Here is a 14,463-nt window from a genome sequence, read left to right as displayed (position 1 = left end):
ATTGCTTTGGTAGTCATATTTCATTTTGGAGAATAGCTAAGGTTGCTTTGGAGAAATTTTTCCGAGCTTGAAGGATCAAGGGAGGCTAATTGAAGGATTCATAAGGGATTCTACATCAAGTTGCAAGTATCCAGGTTCTTTTAATTTAGTTTATTTTATTTTACTTGAGTCATGCATCTTATTCTTGTTGTGAATTAGATTAGATCAATCTTGGTTCAATTCATTGCTGAAAATTAGATTAGATCAATCTTGGTTCAATTCATTGCTGAAAATTAGATTAGATCAATCTTGTTTCAACTCCTTGTTGTAAATTGGATTAATTTAATAAATCGTGTTTTAGATACATGCTGTGAATTAGTTTTGATGAACAAAATCTTGTTTTCAACTCCTTGCTATGAATAGGATTAATTTAATAAAATATTGTTTTCAACTCCTTGCTGTAAATTGGATTAATTTAATAAATCTTATTTTAGTAATAAATCTTATTTTAGATACATGCAGTGAATTAGTTTTGATGAATAAAATCTCGTTTTCAACTCCTTGCTGTGAATTGGATTAATTTAATAAAATCTTGTTTTCAACTCCTTGCTATGAATTAGATTAATTTAATAAAACCTTGTTTGAGATGCACGCTGTGAATTAAATTCGAGGAATAAAATCTTGTTCATTTTTTTTGCTATGAATGAATCAAATTCTCCTGTATGAATAAGTTAACTTTTCTATAAACAAAAGACGTCTAATAACAAAATATAAATCTCAGTATATCCATTATTCTTTGAGAAAGCGAAATATAAGTCTGTCTCTGTGAATTTTAGATTGAAAAATAGAATATAAATCCCCTTGTGTGAGCTTTGTATTTCTCAGTATAATCATTTATCTTTCAATTATCTTTCAATATAAGAGAGATATAAATATAACAAAAGGAATATTTTATGCGAATATGAATTTAACCACATTTAATTATATATATATATATATATATATATATATATATATATATATATATATATATATATATATATATATATATATATATATTATTATTATTATTATTATTATTATTATTAAATTTATACCAACGAAAATGAACATATTAAACATTGCAAGCAATTTTAAATTTTGAAATCACGCCATTTATGAGTGTCGGGCGACGTGCAGACTAGTGGAGGTGGTTTAGTAACCGTCGGGGAAGTGGTACCTTCCACTTCCCCTGCAGTCACTGTCACGACAGTGGCCGCAGGGTAGTGGAGGGGAACACGGGGTCCCCTCACCACTGCGGGCCTACTTCCGTAGTACCCGCAGTGGTGATGGGACCCATGGGTCCCACTCCCACTCCCTCCATTTCATCCTCTCTTTTTTTTAATGCCATTTCAATTAAATTCGTGGCAATTTGTATAATGTTAATATTTTATTTATATAAATTTTGGTTTAATAAAAAAATTTAAACTTAGGTAAATTTTTAGATTTATAATTAGTTTTAGAAAAGTTATAAATTGTAAATTAAATTATAGCTTCTTAAATCCACTTAGCAATTTATCCACGTCAATATGATTTGAAGCTAAATTCTATTTTTGGGACTAGTGACTTTATAGGTGATATTCTTGCATGTAACTTACACTACCTTCGCCTCATGCAGATTCCTTACATTGATTACATTTATTGGCGTCTCCATCTCCATGCAAGTTACACGTTTAAATATTATTATGCAAGTTTCCTAATTGTTATTATTGTACAAAGTTATATTTTAAGTTTTGAATAATAAATAATGTTAGTTATGGTTTTTATTCCATGTAATCCATCAAGTAGTTATTTCAATTAATTGATCTTTGCAATGTCTAATTATACGCATTCAATTCATAATTATTTTCCAAGCATGATGTTTATTATAAGTTAGAAAATTAAATAAAGAAAGTTGGAAAACCAAAACCTAGTAGCGTTCGGTATATACAGTGCCTCTGGGTCACGCTTACGGGTAATGTCATCGTGTTGAACTATTGCACTTAACGCCTAATAAAGCTACATCAACGACGTTTGTGGCATCGTCCCTATAAATCGTCAGGGAGTAATAAGGGACACTTGGAAGTTAAAATCCAAGGGGCGGGTAATCCCCCTTGGATCAATAATTTAATAAGATAATTCTAAAACGATCTTTCATTCACTGAGCTAAACTATAGTAAACCCCTATAGGGATGATGAGTGAAATGCTTTTATAAAATTGATTTAATCTCGAAGAATTGTTGTCGATTGACAATTGGTCAAGGGTGACGCTTATGATAAGAATTAGGATATAGTTGTTTTAGGCCACAAGCAATAGGCCATCTTGAGCCTTTGCTTAAGCGCTACCATCGTGGGTAGCAACTGTAGAGAAACTGTCTAGGACATTGACCCTAGAAAGGGTTGCGTACCCACTAATCAGTTTACATCGAACCATAGAGTAGAAAATAGAACTACATACTTTACGCCTTGATCCCATGCCGAAGTGGGTATGTAGGCAATCTTGGGACGGAGTTGTCCCTCGTACTCAGGCGTTCGTGGGTGGGGTCTAGGCTTGGTATAGAAGGATTGAATAGAATCCTAATTTGAAAGATAATTAAAATGAAAAAAAAAGTAATTCAATGCATACTTGGAAGGAATCCCATATGGATTCGCTTGACTTCCCAAGGCTTTAAGCCAAATTCCGAGGCAAAATTCAAGCTTGTATTATGTTATTTAATTACTCCTAAGGACAGCGACCTCGGTGCACTTCTGTTAGAAGAGTGTAGTACTTAGTGAGTGGCTCAGGACCTGAATGGTCCCGATGAGTCTAAGTCTCTGGCCAAAGCACCTCCTATCCCGATTGGATAGATGCCTACCCCGTATGGGTAGATGCCTATCTCATATTGGATAGATGAAATCTTATGTCCCATATGGACAAATGCCTAACCCGTATGGTTAGATGCTCATCCCGGATGGATGAATGCGTAATCCAAATGGATGGATGCCCAGAGTATGTGATTGAATCAAACACAATGATTAAATTAAACAAAAAAAAAAGAATGGTAAATTTTGTTGAGTTAATCATGGTGGGTTGTTACAGATGTCACTAAATCATGTCTCATTTCTTTGTACAAATATTAAACTATGTTGATGATATGTTGCACCCGAAATGTAAGTCTATGAAATATGAAATATTTTTGATGTATTTCATAAAAAAATTGTGAGTATAATATGATTAACATGACAAGGGATTGAACAAAAATTATTGAATCGAGGTGGAGTTCTGCACTAAGTCTGTTTAGCCTTGCATGTGATAGATTTGCATTGTCTTCTATTTTTTAAGCATAGTTTCTTTTTTTTTTGTTAATGCATGGAAGTTTTAGATCCTCTATGGTTGGTTTTAGTGGGGGTCTAGGTGGACCTTTGCCTTTTTCATTCAAGGATTTTGTTCAAATGAATGGTGATTCAACTTTTGGACATATTAATGAGATTAATTTTCTAATGCAGGATATGCATGATGCCAAGGATACTCATAGAACATGGATAATTGTTCTCATTTGAATGGTTGTTGCAAAGGTGAGAAGAATGACCCATTGTGGTCATTAAACTAGAAATCATTGTAGAGGATGCCCTTTATATTTCAGAGAATGCACTCATTTGTAAGTTTATGGGCTTTGAAGCTACTATGCCCTTCTTAGAAAATTGGATGCACACATATTGGTAGCCCAAGGGAGATATGGAGGTTATCTTGGTGGCTAATTATTTTTTATTTGTAGTCTTCGTAATAATGGAAAACATAAATAAGGCATTTGAAGGAGGGGCATATTTTTACAATCATGCAAGACTATTTATCAAACTGTGGCACATTGGTTTTGATCCTTTGGAGGAGCTTCCATCTTGACTTCCAATCTAATTCATCTCCTTTAGTTTCCTATGGAGTTCTTGACATTTGATATTTACACTAAATTATTGCAGTTCTTGGTAAGCCTCTTAGTCCTTCGCATCAAACACTTGAGAGAGAGGATACTACTTATGCTCACATTTATGTTGAGATTGATCTCAATAATCCTTTGCATAATTCATTGGAAATTATATTGGGAAATATGAATTGAATTTAGTAGGTGGATTATGAATCTCTTCATTTCCATTGTTTCCCTTGTCATGATTATGGGCATTTTCAAAGGAATTGTCCAAAACATATTTTTCATTCTTTTTCTTCTTAAAAAAGTATTTCCAAGGTTCAAGTTTCTGCAAGTGGGAAAGGGAAAGCTCCAACCAATTATGATAAGATTGATCCCAATGGGTTTATTCCAATGAGATCTTGTATTAAAGGAAGAATCGATATGCATCAAAAGAAGGATTCTTCAAAAGAAAAATTGAGCAATAGATTTGATATTTTAGAAAGTTTTGAAGATCTTGATTTTTCTTTAGCTAAAAAACCTTTTTCTAATCAGGAATAGGTTGTTCTTGAAATACCCCAACCTCCACCACTAGAGGTTCAATTTCTAGTTGTAGAGCAAGTGTTACTTCAAGGTGTTTCTAATGGTAATCATTTTCCTACTTCAACTGGTTTTTTATTTGAATGCTACAATTCCTATTCAAGATGTTTTTGAGATTACTGACTCTACTAATTGTATTTTGCCTAATGCTACACATGATTTAGGGTTTCGGATGGGGGTATCCCTAAAAAAAAATACCACCTCATTTGGTTAACAACAAAAAAATATTTAAAAGAATAAAAATATTTTGGAGAAGGGAAAGTTATCAAATTACTCTATATTGAATCTAGAGTGTTGCATATTTTGGATTCAAACTTTCCTCACACTCATCAAAGATTGTTCTATCTTGGAATGTTAATAGATTGGACAACTCCCCTTGATAAAATTTTGTTCATGATCTCATCAATCTTCATAAACCTAATATTATTTTCCTTCAAGAAACTAAAATTTTTATGAAGGAAATGTTGGCTTTGTTTGTTTTAATTTGAAAAGGTAATCATTGCCAATGAATAGGTGCAAACGGTTATTTTGGTGGTTTAGCTTGTTTGTCGAATCCTCATCAAATTATCCTTCCTATTGGCTTTCATGTAAGATTTATATATCTCCAGTTGATACTTGTTTTAAACCTGGAAATCAGTTTTATTTTATTTTTTAGAAAAAGTGGCAAACCACTAATATATATTAATAATAATAAGATTTACAAAATCTAGTTCAAAGGGTCAGGAGGAAAGTTGGAAATCAAATTTTATTTTCTAATTTTTATGTTAAAACAATTTTTTTTGGCAAGGTGGCTTTGTGGTCGCATGTTTGGCTTGTTAATTTTATGGCCTCTTTCAAATTTTGGTTGGGGATTTTAATGCTATTATTTCTCTTGATGAAAAACTTGGGGGAATGCAAAGACTTGGTTCTTATTCAATTCTATTGTGTGATAATATCTCTTTTTTAAAATCTTCTAGACGTTAAACCAAGTGGAGGTAGCTATACATGACAGAATATGTGTTGTGACTTCCATTTATGCAAGTATTGATAAGTTTTTAATTTCCACCAATTATATGGGAGACAATGTGATAATTACTTTCAAAATTTTATAGTGGCATGGTTCTAGTCATTGGCCTATTCAATTTGCTTCTCTTTTCTCAATTCCCAAGAAACCACCTTTTAAGTTTCAATTATTGTGGCTTTTTGATAAATCAATAAGAGATAATATGGGAAGTTGGTGGTTGCAAGGCAAAACCTCCTTTGAAACTACAATTCATTCCTTACTTAAAAGGCTTCAATTTGTCAAGTTAAAGATTAAGTAATGAAATAGATTCAATTATGGTAATATTTTTTTAGCAAAAGAGACAAGTGTAAGAAAAGTTGCATCAGATTAATTTTTAGATAAGAGAATCTGGTATGACTTTGGAAAGATTATAGAAGGAATTCTCTCTTTCTCAGGAGCTTCATGATTGCGAATTGCAAGTGTAGATTTTTTGGAAGCAAAAGTTCAAGAGTACTTGGCTTAAGGAGGGTGATCAAAATACCTCTTTTTCCATAATTCGGTTAAAGTCATGAGAAGTAGCAATGTCATTTCCTCTATTGTATCTTCTCAAGGTATTCAATTATCCTCTTTTTAGGAAACCCATGATGAAGCTTCTTCTTTTTTTGCTACTTTATTTCAAGAAAATGGTCAAGTTTCAAAGTAGTTAGAAAGAGTCATTCTTGATTCTATTCCCTCATTGGTTATGTTGAAAATGAATAATCAATTAATTGTTCCCATAACTATTGTGGAACTAGATAACATTGTCTTTTAGATGAAGAAAGGTAAGACTCCTGCTCTTGACTGATTTCTTATTGGTATTTTGAAAGAATTTTGGGATATTGTAAAAGATGATCTGTTAGAGGTGGTGCGAGAATCTCAATCACAAAAACAATTGCTCTAGGCTCTTAATTGTACCTTTTCAACTTTGATACCCAAGAAAGATACAACTAGTTATTTTGATTATTTATGTCTTATAGCTTTGTAATATCACTTACAAGATAATTACTAAGTTGATGGCTAGCCATTTTAATTAGATGTTAGATTTGTTGATATATTTTGAGTAGGGAGGCTTTGTGAAGGCGTGTCAAATTCTTGATGGTATATTTTTTGCTTTAGAATCGATCCATTCTATGGGTTCTTCTAAGAAAAAGGCCATGTTTATCTAGTTGGGTATGTCAAAGGCTTATGATAGGGTTTTATGGTCTTTTCTTTCAAATATTCTTTCAATATTTGGATTTTGTTTTGAATGGATAGCTTGGGCCATGAGTTGTGTGACTTATTCATCCTTTTCAATTTTGATTAACAATATCCCATCTTCTATTTTTTATGCTTTACATGGATTGAAAAAGGGGGATCCTATATCTCCTAATCCTTTAATTCTTATGATAGAAGATCTTGGTAGATTCTTAACTCAATTGAAAGTTAATAGGTGCATTCAAGGCTAGCAAGTAGCTTCACATTTTGGTTCTCATTGTCATATTCAATTTGCTAATGATACCATTTTAATGAGAGTTGCTACCATTTTTTAGGCTACCAAGATCAAAAAATATTTGGATAGTCATTTTATTTCTTTAGGATAGTAGATCAACTATGATATATCAAATATTTTTTTAATTCAATACTCTTCCTAAACTTCAACAAAGAATTGCTTCTATTCTCAAGTTTCATATAGAACAACTTCCTTTGAACTATCTTATAATTCCAGTATCAATTCATCTTCTTATTCATCTTCATTGGAAGAAGATTACTGATAGACTTAAAATGAAGGTTACTCATTTGAATTTCATATGGTTATCCTCTGTTGGGTTATTTACTCTTCTTCAATCTGTTTTAGAGACTCTTCTTGTTTATAGATTTCCACTACTTACTGCTCCTAAATATTTCTTAAAGGAATTTGATTCTTTATGTCACAAAGTTCCTCGGGCTAGAAATTTAGACACTCCTAAGTGGAGTTTAATTAGTTGGGATCATGTTTGTAGACCTGATCAAAATGGTTGTCTTGGTCTTAGACTTTCAATGTGTAATAGCTAGGCTTTAGCAATAATTTTTTTTTGGTGGTGGTGTCAACATCAAGATCAACCATGGGATCAATTTCTTTGACATAAATATTTGGGTGGTGTTACTATGGAGGAGGTTCCATGTGCTAATTTGAGTGGAAGAGGATCTATTATATCAAATTCTATGAAAAAAGGAGTAGCTTTGGTTAAGCATAATCTTTTTTGGATTGTCAATTCTAGAAGTAATGCTCTTTTTTTTTGTCAAACTCTTGGGACCTTAAACCCCCTATTTTCCATTCTTTTCCTCACCTTCTTAATCTATGTGAGGCTTTTTTAGTAGTTGGTTGGTCTTAGGTTGTTGATTTCAAGTCTTTTTGTTTGGTGGGTAACACTTGTATTTATACTTGGAAAGATATGAGTTGGATTGTTGAGGGTAAAATGATAAGGCTACTCTCTCTTTACATTTTGGCTAATTGTTCTTGTTGTTATTTAGAGATGCTAATGCTCTTGCCTATGGATATGATTCAAAGGGAGTGGTGCAGGAGCACCTACCTATGAAGGCATGAACCAAGAATAAGATAATTTTCTATTAACCTAGAAGGAATGTAATAAGACCCTATGGGTCCTTTTTGTAATTCAATGTCCTAGGAGTGTGACAAGTTTGTCCATGTTTGGGTCAAATTATCATCTAGGGTTTGGTAGAGCAAATTGAGTCAAAAAGGGTCACAATGGTCTAAATTGAGGGATCAAGTGACCACAAGTCTATTTGAGTCATTTATGATGTTTTAGAATCAAATGTAATCATTTTGGGGGACTATGATAGTCTAGAGTCTAAGTTGGTTGAATTATGCAAAAGTTGTCATAGTGTCAATTTGTTGTCATGATAATTTTGCACTTTTTGTAAGTTGTGATTCTCCAACGGTCAGTCAATTTGAAAAATAGTTGGAGGAGGTTGTGGTCGTTTGGGAAACACCTTTAAAGGCCCCAAACACTGAAGGATGTATGTTGGTCGATTTGGAAAGAAATCAAAGCATCAAGAACTGTTGGAAACTCATAAAACCATCTAATCTCTGTTGATTGCATATTGAAGGTGGATTGGAAAGAATGCTCATGGCATAGATCCTATAACTAGATTGTTTTACCTATGTTTTATTTTAGTGTGAAGTCTTTAAGTGATCGTTGCCACATTCTACAAGCAAATCTCTATCGGGTAGCCTAAACCCTTAAACCCCTAGGGTTTGACTGCAATAATGGGTTTTGGCCTATCAATCCTTAACTCAACACTCTACCATTATAGGAGATGATAGGCAACTGTATAATATGTCAGTTCCAAAAGTCATTAAGAGGATACAACATGGTGAAGAGGAAGGAGAACTAACCCTAGGTTTGGTATCTCTATGTGACAGATCGGTTTGATGAGTGCAGTGCGTGAGAATTGAGTGTTAGAGCATTGTAAAAGAGTTTGAATGTGGTACAAGAGTAATTTGGAGGTTTAGAAAACATTTCATGGCCAGTGATGGTCACCCATTAGGAGAACCAAACTATTTGGTGGAAGGCGTTCAATCAAATAGGTCTAATAGTCATATTAGGTTTGTTAGTGCAGTATTGGTTGGAATGTCTGCAAGTTGGTCTGGTACTGGAAACTAAGATATTGTTGAGAACTTCCAAAAGGGTATCTAAAAATATAATTTGTTTGCCTGGATCCTTAGGGTGTCAAAATTTATCACCCGATTCCTTCAAATGGAAGCCTAATAGCAATCGGTTCAGTTTGTGGGTGAGTGAGTCAAAATTGATGTTCCGGTGGATCTAAACCATGAAATCATGTTTCATTTGTGTTAAGGTGTTGTGAGAACACCCCTCCAAGGATCGTTGTATTGAATTGATCAAGTGGGCCATTCAAACCCTATATCCTAGTAGTAGCCCACTCATGTATGCAAGGGTGTGGGTAGTCACACAAGAATTTAAGAAGTGTTACTTGTTTGTAAGTGAACATGGTGGAGAATTTGGGTCTCCCAAGGTGTTGTTTGGTATCATTGAACCATTTATTGACCTGGTGTTGTGTAAGGATCTTTGTAATTAGGGATTACTGGTTGAGTTTGTATGGCTTAGAGATTGGTTGGTTCAAGGTTACCTCCTTCTGGTTTGTTTCCTTCCTCATCAGTAAGCCTATTCAATTTCAAAAGGGTTATAAAATCTTAATGCAAGAGTGCAAAGGATGTGGAGCTTTCCTTGGTGGAAAAAGATATGGAGTTCATATTATTGGCTAAAGTGTAATTCTAGTCTTTGGCTTATTTCTCATAATAAATGTCTCACTTGGAATAACATACAAAAAAGGGGTTTTCTAGACCCTTCTAGATGTGCTCTATGTGGATATAGTGAGGATAGTGTGTATCATCTATTGGCTAGTGGAGACAATGGTGGTCTATTTGGAATCACCTTATGTTCATGCTTCTTCTTTATCTAAATTTTGGGCTACTCAAGGCCAACCTCCTACCTCAACCTCTATTATTTTGATTGCATGGAATATAGGACCTACTTTCATCTTTTAGCAAATTTGACTAGAGAGAAATCATCAAATTTCTCTAGGCTATCAAAATATTATTAGGTATATTTGCCAAAAGGTTCTAAGTTTTACGAAAGAAACCTTACAAGCCAAGTGCTCCTTAAATGTTGTTCTTTCTTCTTCTAATAATCTAATTTTTCAAAAGATATATTTGGAGCAATTGAATTTCTCAAGCAACCTTAAGTCTAAGGTTAGATCATTGATTAAAGTGAATCTAGAGCTAGAAAATGGTCTCTTTCTCTATTGGGATTCTATAAGATTAGTACTAATGGTTCTTCATGAGGTAATCCAGGAGCTATGGGGATTGGTGGAATTGGAAATGATAGTATTGGGTTAGTTCACTTTTTTTTTCTTCAGCTATGGGGATAGCTACAAATAATCACATGGAGGCTTATGTTTCCTTACTTGTTGTGGATAAAGCTTGTGAGTTGGGATGGAAAAAGGTTATTTGTGAGATGGATTCAATGGTTTTATTTTCCCTTTTGAATAAAGGAGGAACTCCTTAGACTTCTAGATGTGGTCAAATTCTTCCCTTGGCTTGAAATTTTGATTTCGCCTCTTTTATTCATATTCCTCATGAGCAAATGTTGTTGTTGATTGTTTAGCTAAATGGGTTTATGATGTTGATTGTAGCTAGAACGTTATGGATTGGAGATCTCTTTCTTCAACTCATTTCACACAACATCTTTCACTCTTTCCTCATGATTCAAGTGGGTAGTTTTTTATCTTTTTCTTGTTGTCCTCTTGTTGTCCTTTTCTCCTTTAAGGCTTTGTGGGGGTAGTTCTGTAACAAACATCCTAAGATTTTTATTCTCTAATTTTTAATAACATCTATTAATGTTTAAAAATATTTATGTAATTAGTTTAATCTCTAGTTTAAATATAATTTTGTCTTTTTGAAAAGAAAAAAAGCATAAGAAGGGACTCATCCTTGTATCAAATTCAACAGTTTTCTATGTTTACAATTGCATGATACATTCTTTTTTATGAATAGTAGTCATTTCCATTAGAAGAGATAAAGTACGCTATTCACAAAAAAAGGTTGGGGGATACTAAAGCACCCCTCAGGTTTAAAATGGGTAGCGCCCAGATAAACAAATAACACAACACAGGCTGAGCTTGAAGAGTAGAAAACATGAAATGATCGATTAAGCAGCTAGAGTAATGGTTGAAGGAGGTGAATCTTTGTCATCCTTAGGACTCCATACATTAATGGGATCAGGGGCATCGTTTGGAAGGGAATGCCCTTCTTCAATAACAGATTCCTCTTTCTCCTTGTCCTAAGTTATCTGAGAAGGCGATAGTGCCAAAGCCAAACACAAAAATCCTTTAGAAGTAGGCCAAGTGTTGTCACCATCAGAAGTCAACCAACCACTACCACCACCTAAAATCATCCACCCACTAACACCACCTGAATTTGACCACCCATTGACAACACCATCGATCAGGTCTACAGCCCTCGAGCCCCACCTAGAGGCAAAACCCTTGGGAGGTAGATAGGCATAAAGCCATCTATTGAAAGAAATGTTGCCACAAGATTGGAGGTGGGGAGCCTAAGACCATGAGTTATGAGAGTAGAGAGTGGAAGACCTACGTCCACATCAATGACCATGGGGCAAAGATCGACCACGAGAGGCTAAGGGTCTAGTAGAGGTACTGACATGAGAATCTAGAGGCACTCTAGCAACTTTACAAGGGCAATTTCCCCAATGATCTAGAAGGGTTTGAAGGTGGGCCACCTCTAGCGCAACTTTGTTAGCTTGCACTTGAATCTAAAGCATGACATTATTAAAAATACATGCTTTAGTAAAAGACAAAACATGAATATCAATAGAGTAGTGAGAAAAGAAAACAACATTCCTATCTTTCCAAATTGTGAAGAGGATTTCCACCTTAAAAGTATGCTAGATATGGGAAAATTTGAAAGGGATATATGAGGAGAATCTTCCAAAAGAGCCATATGCCAAGAAAAGGGCTCTAGCTAGAAGGATTGAAAAAAGTCATGAATTCGGTTCCACAAGTTCTAAGCATGGTGGTAGAACCAGAAGAGGTGAATTGAAGTCTCAGGTTGACCATAGAAAGGAAAATGTGGCTCTCAGTTACCCATATTCCTGAGACGATAACCCAGAGGAAAGCCTTGGAAAAAAATACACCAAGCAAAATAAGCAAGTTTAGGTTCAAGGATAACAAACCAAATATTATCAAATTTGTGACTCTAGACCATCTGGGAAGACTGCAAATGCCCTCAAAGATTTAGAGCAAGCACCATAGGTGGGTACAAAGAGAGCCAGTAGTAGCCCATATGGGGTTTGTAACTACAAAAGGTGGTGTTGGGAAACCAACACTAGTCTTTCCACCAAGGTTTCATGAAATAAATGCCTAGATTTTGTAGCATATTTAGAGGTAGAGCAGAAACAACAAAATCAAATATCTGTCAATATGGCCAACCAAGATCTAATTGAGTTCTCATATCCTCCCAAGAGCAAAGACTCGTAGTAGCTCTAGAAATTCTTGGGGAGTTTGAAATGCCACACTTATGAAAGCATAGAGCACGAACTCCAGGCACTAAGGCTAGGGGGAGTCCCTAAATTTGAATGAGTAGAGACCACCAAATGTTATGTTGGTTGAAAGATAGACCATCTCTGAAACCATATATGTCCACCAAAGCCAAGGTTTGATGACTTTCCAAGCATGACAAATGCTGTTGACCACAAAAGTACCTATTATTTGCATAACACCTTCATAGTGAGAAGGGTTTGAAAGCCAATCCCCTTCCAAGAAGGTTTGTTAGCAAGGAATCTTGAAGAAATGTAGTGGAAGAGAAGAATTTTCCAGGTTTCATTACCCAAAATGGCCTGTATAATCCATTTGACACACAAAGCAAGACCCTGTCTTTGAGTAGAAACAAGCCCAAGGCCACTAGACTCCTGTGGGAGGCAACAAAACTCTCATGACACTCTGTGAAATCCATGGTGGTCTACAAATCAGGACCATAAGAAGTCTCCAAGAATTTTCTCAAGCTTACCTGTAAGAGACTTTAAAAGGAGCCCAACAAGAAGAGTATTAAATATGAGTGGCTATCAAAATATTTGAACATATTTGAAACTTCTATACAAGAGAAAGTGGTTTGGTGATCAAATAAGCCAACTTCTTCTCAATTCTTGTGAGGATTGCATTCCAGAGATTCACAAGAGATCCATAGAAAGCAAAGGGGATTCCCAAAAATTAAAATATTTCACCGTGACCTATCCACTTCCATCCATATTGAAGCATCTAGATAGGGGTCGGAAGGAAGGATTGCCTATAACATTGGGTTTTGTGCCATTGAATAGCAGACCCAAAGGCTAAACAAAATGTGTGAAGGAATTGTAGGGCCTTTTGGACATTTTGTTCATCTCCAATGAGGGTGAGAAAAGAGTCACGCACAAAATGGCCATTGACAAGCTGAGATAGAGACTCGGAGAGTGACACACCCCTAACCCATCTTGTAGAAATGACATTGGCAAGCAAATGCCCAAATCCCTTAGCGACCAACACATATAAGGAAGGAGCCAAAGGGCAACCTTGGCGAATAGATTCGAATAGCTTAAATGTCTAGTACTGGCGACCATTAATAATGATGCAATTAGAAGCATCCCCAAAAAGCATTTTCATAGATTGGGTAAATTGGGGGCCAAAACCAAGAGCTCCCAACATGGCCAAAGTGAAAGGCCATTCAATTCTATCATAGGCTTTGGCAAAGTTGATCTTAACAAAGATGACATTTTAGCTTAGATCAACAAGCCCACTCCATAGCTTCCCACACTGCAACGATGTTGTCTAGAATAAATCTAGATTTAATGAAACCAATCTGTTTAGGATAGACAATCTAGAGAAGCATATGGCGAATTTTCAATATCAGGGCCTTGGTAATGATATTAGAAGAGACATTCAACAGGGTGATAGGCCTCTAGGTACAAATGTCTTCAAATTTGCCAACTTTAGTTATGAACTTTATGTTTACTTTATTGATTAACTAACTAAGGGATTGAGAATGAAAAGCTTCCAGATAGACTTGTGCAATCAAGTCCCACACAAGGGCAGAGATTTTTGTAAAAATCATAAGGCAAGCCATTGCACCCAGGAGTGTTATCATCAACCATGGAGAAGGTGGCTTCCACGAGGTCCTCAATGGTGAGTAATTGATCATAGAAAACCTTTTGGGTTTTGGAAAACCAAGAGGGCACAACATTGAGGCAATCTTGTAGAGCTCTATCTCGCTTAGGTTAAGCATCTTGAGCAATGAAGACCTTCTCATAATGGCGAACAAACACTTAGAGAATGATAGATAGAATCACCATTTGTCCTTCCACAATTTTCTTGATGTCAGGTGAGGAGTGATGTGCATAAAGAGCCAAGAAAAATTCC

Source organism: Cryptomeria japonica, chromosome 8 (genome assembly GCF_030272615.1).
Source record: "Cryptomeria japonica chromosome 8, Sugi_1.0, whole genome shotgun sequence".
Lineage (NCBI taxonomy): Eukaryota > Viridiplantae > Streptophyta > Pinopsida > Cupressales > Cupressaceae > Cryptomeria > Cryptomeria japonica.
Note: the sequence above shows the minus strand (reverse complement) of the source record.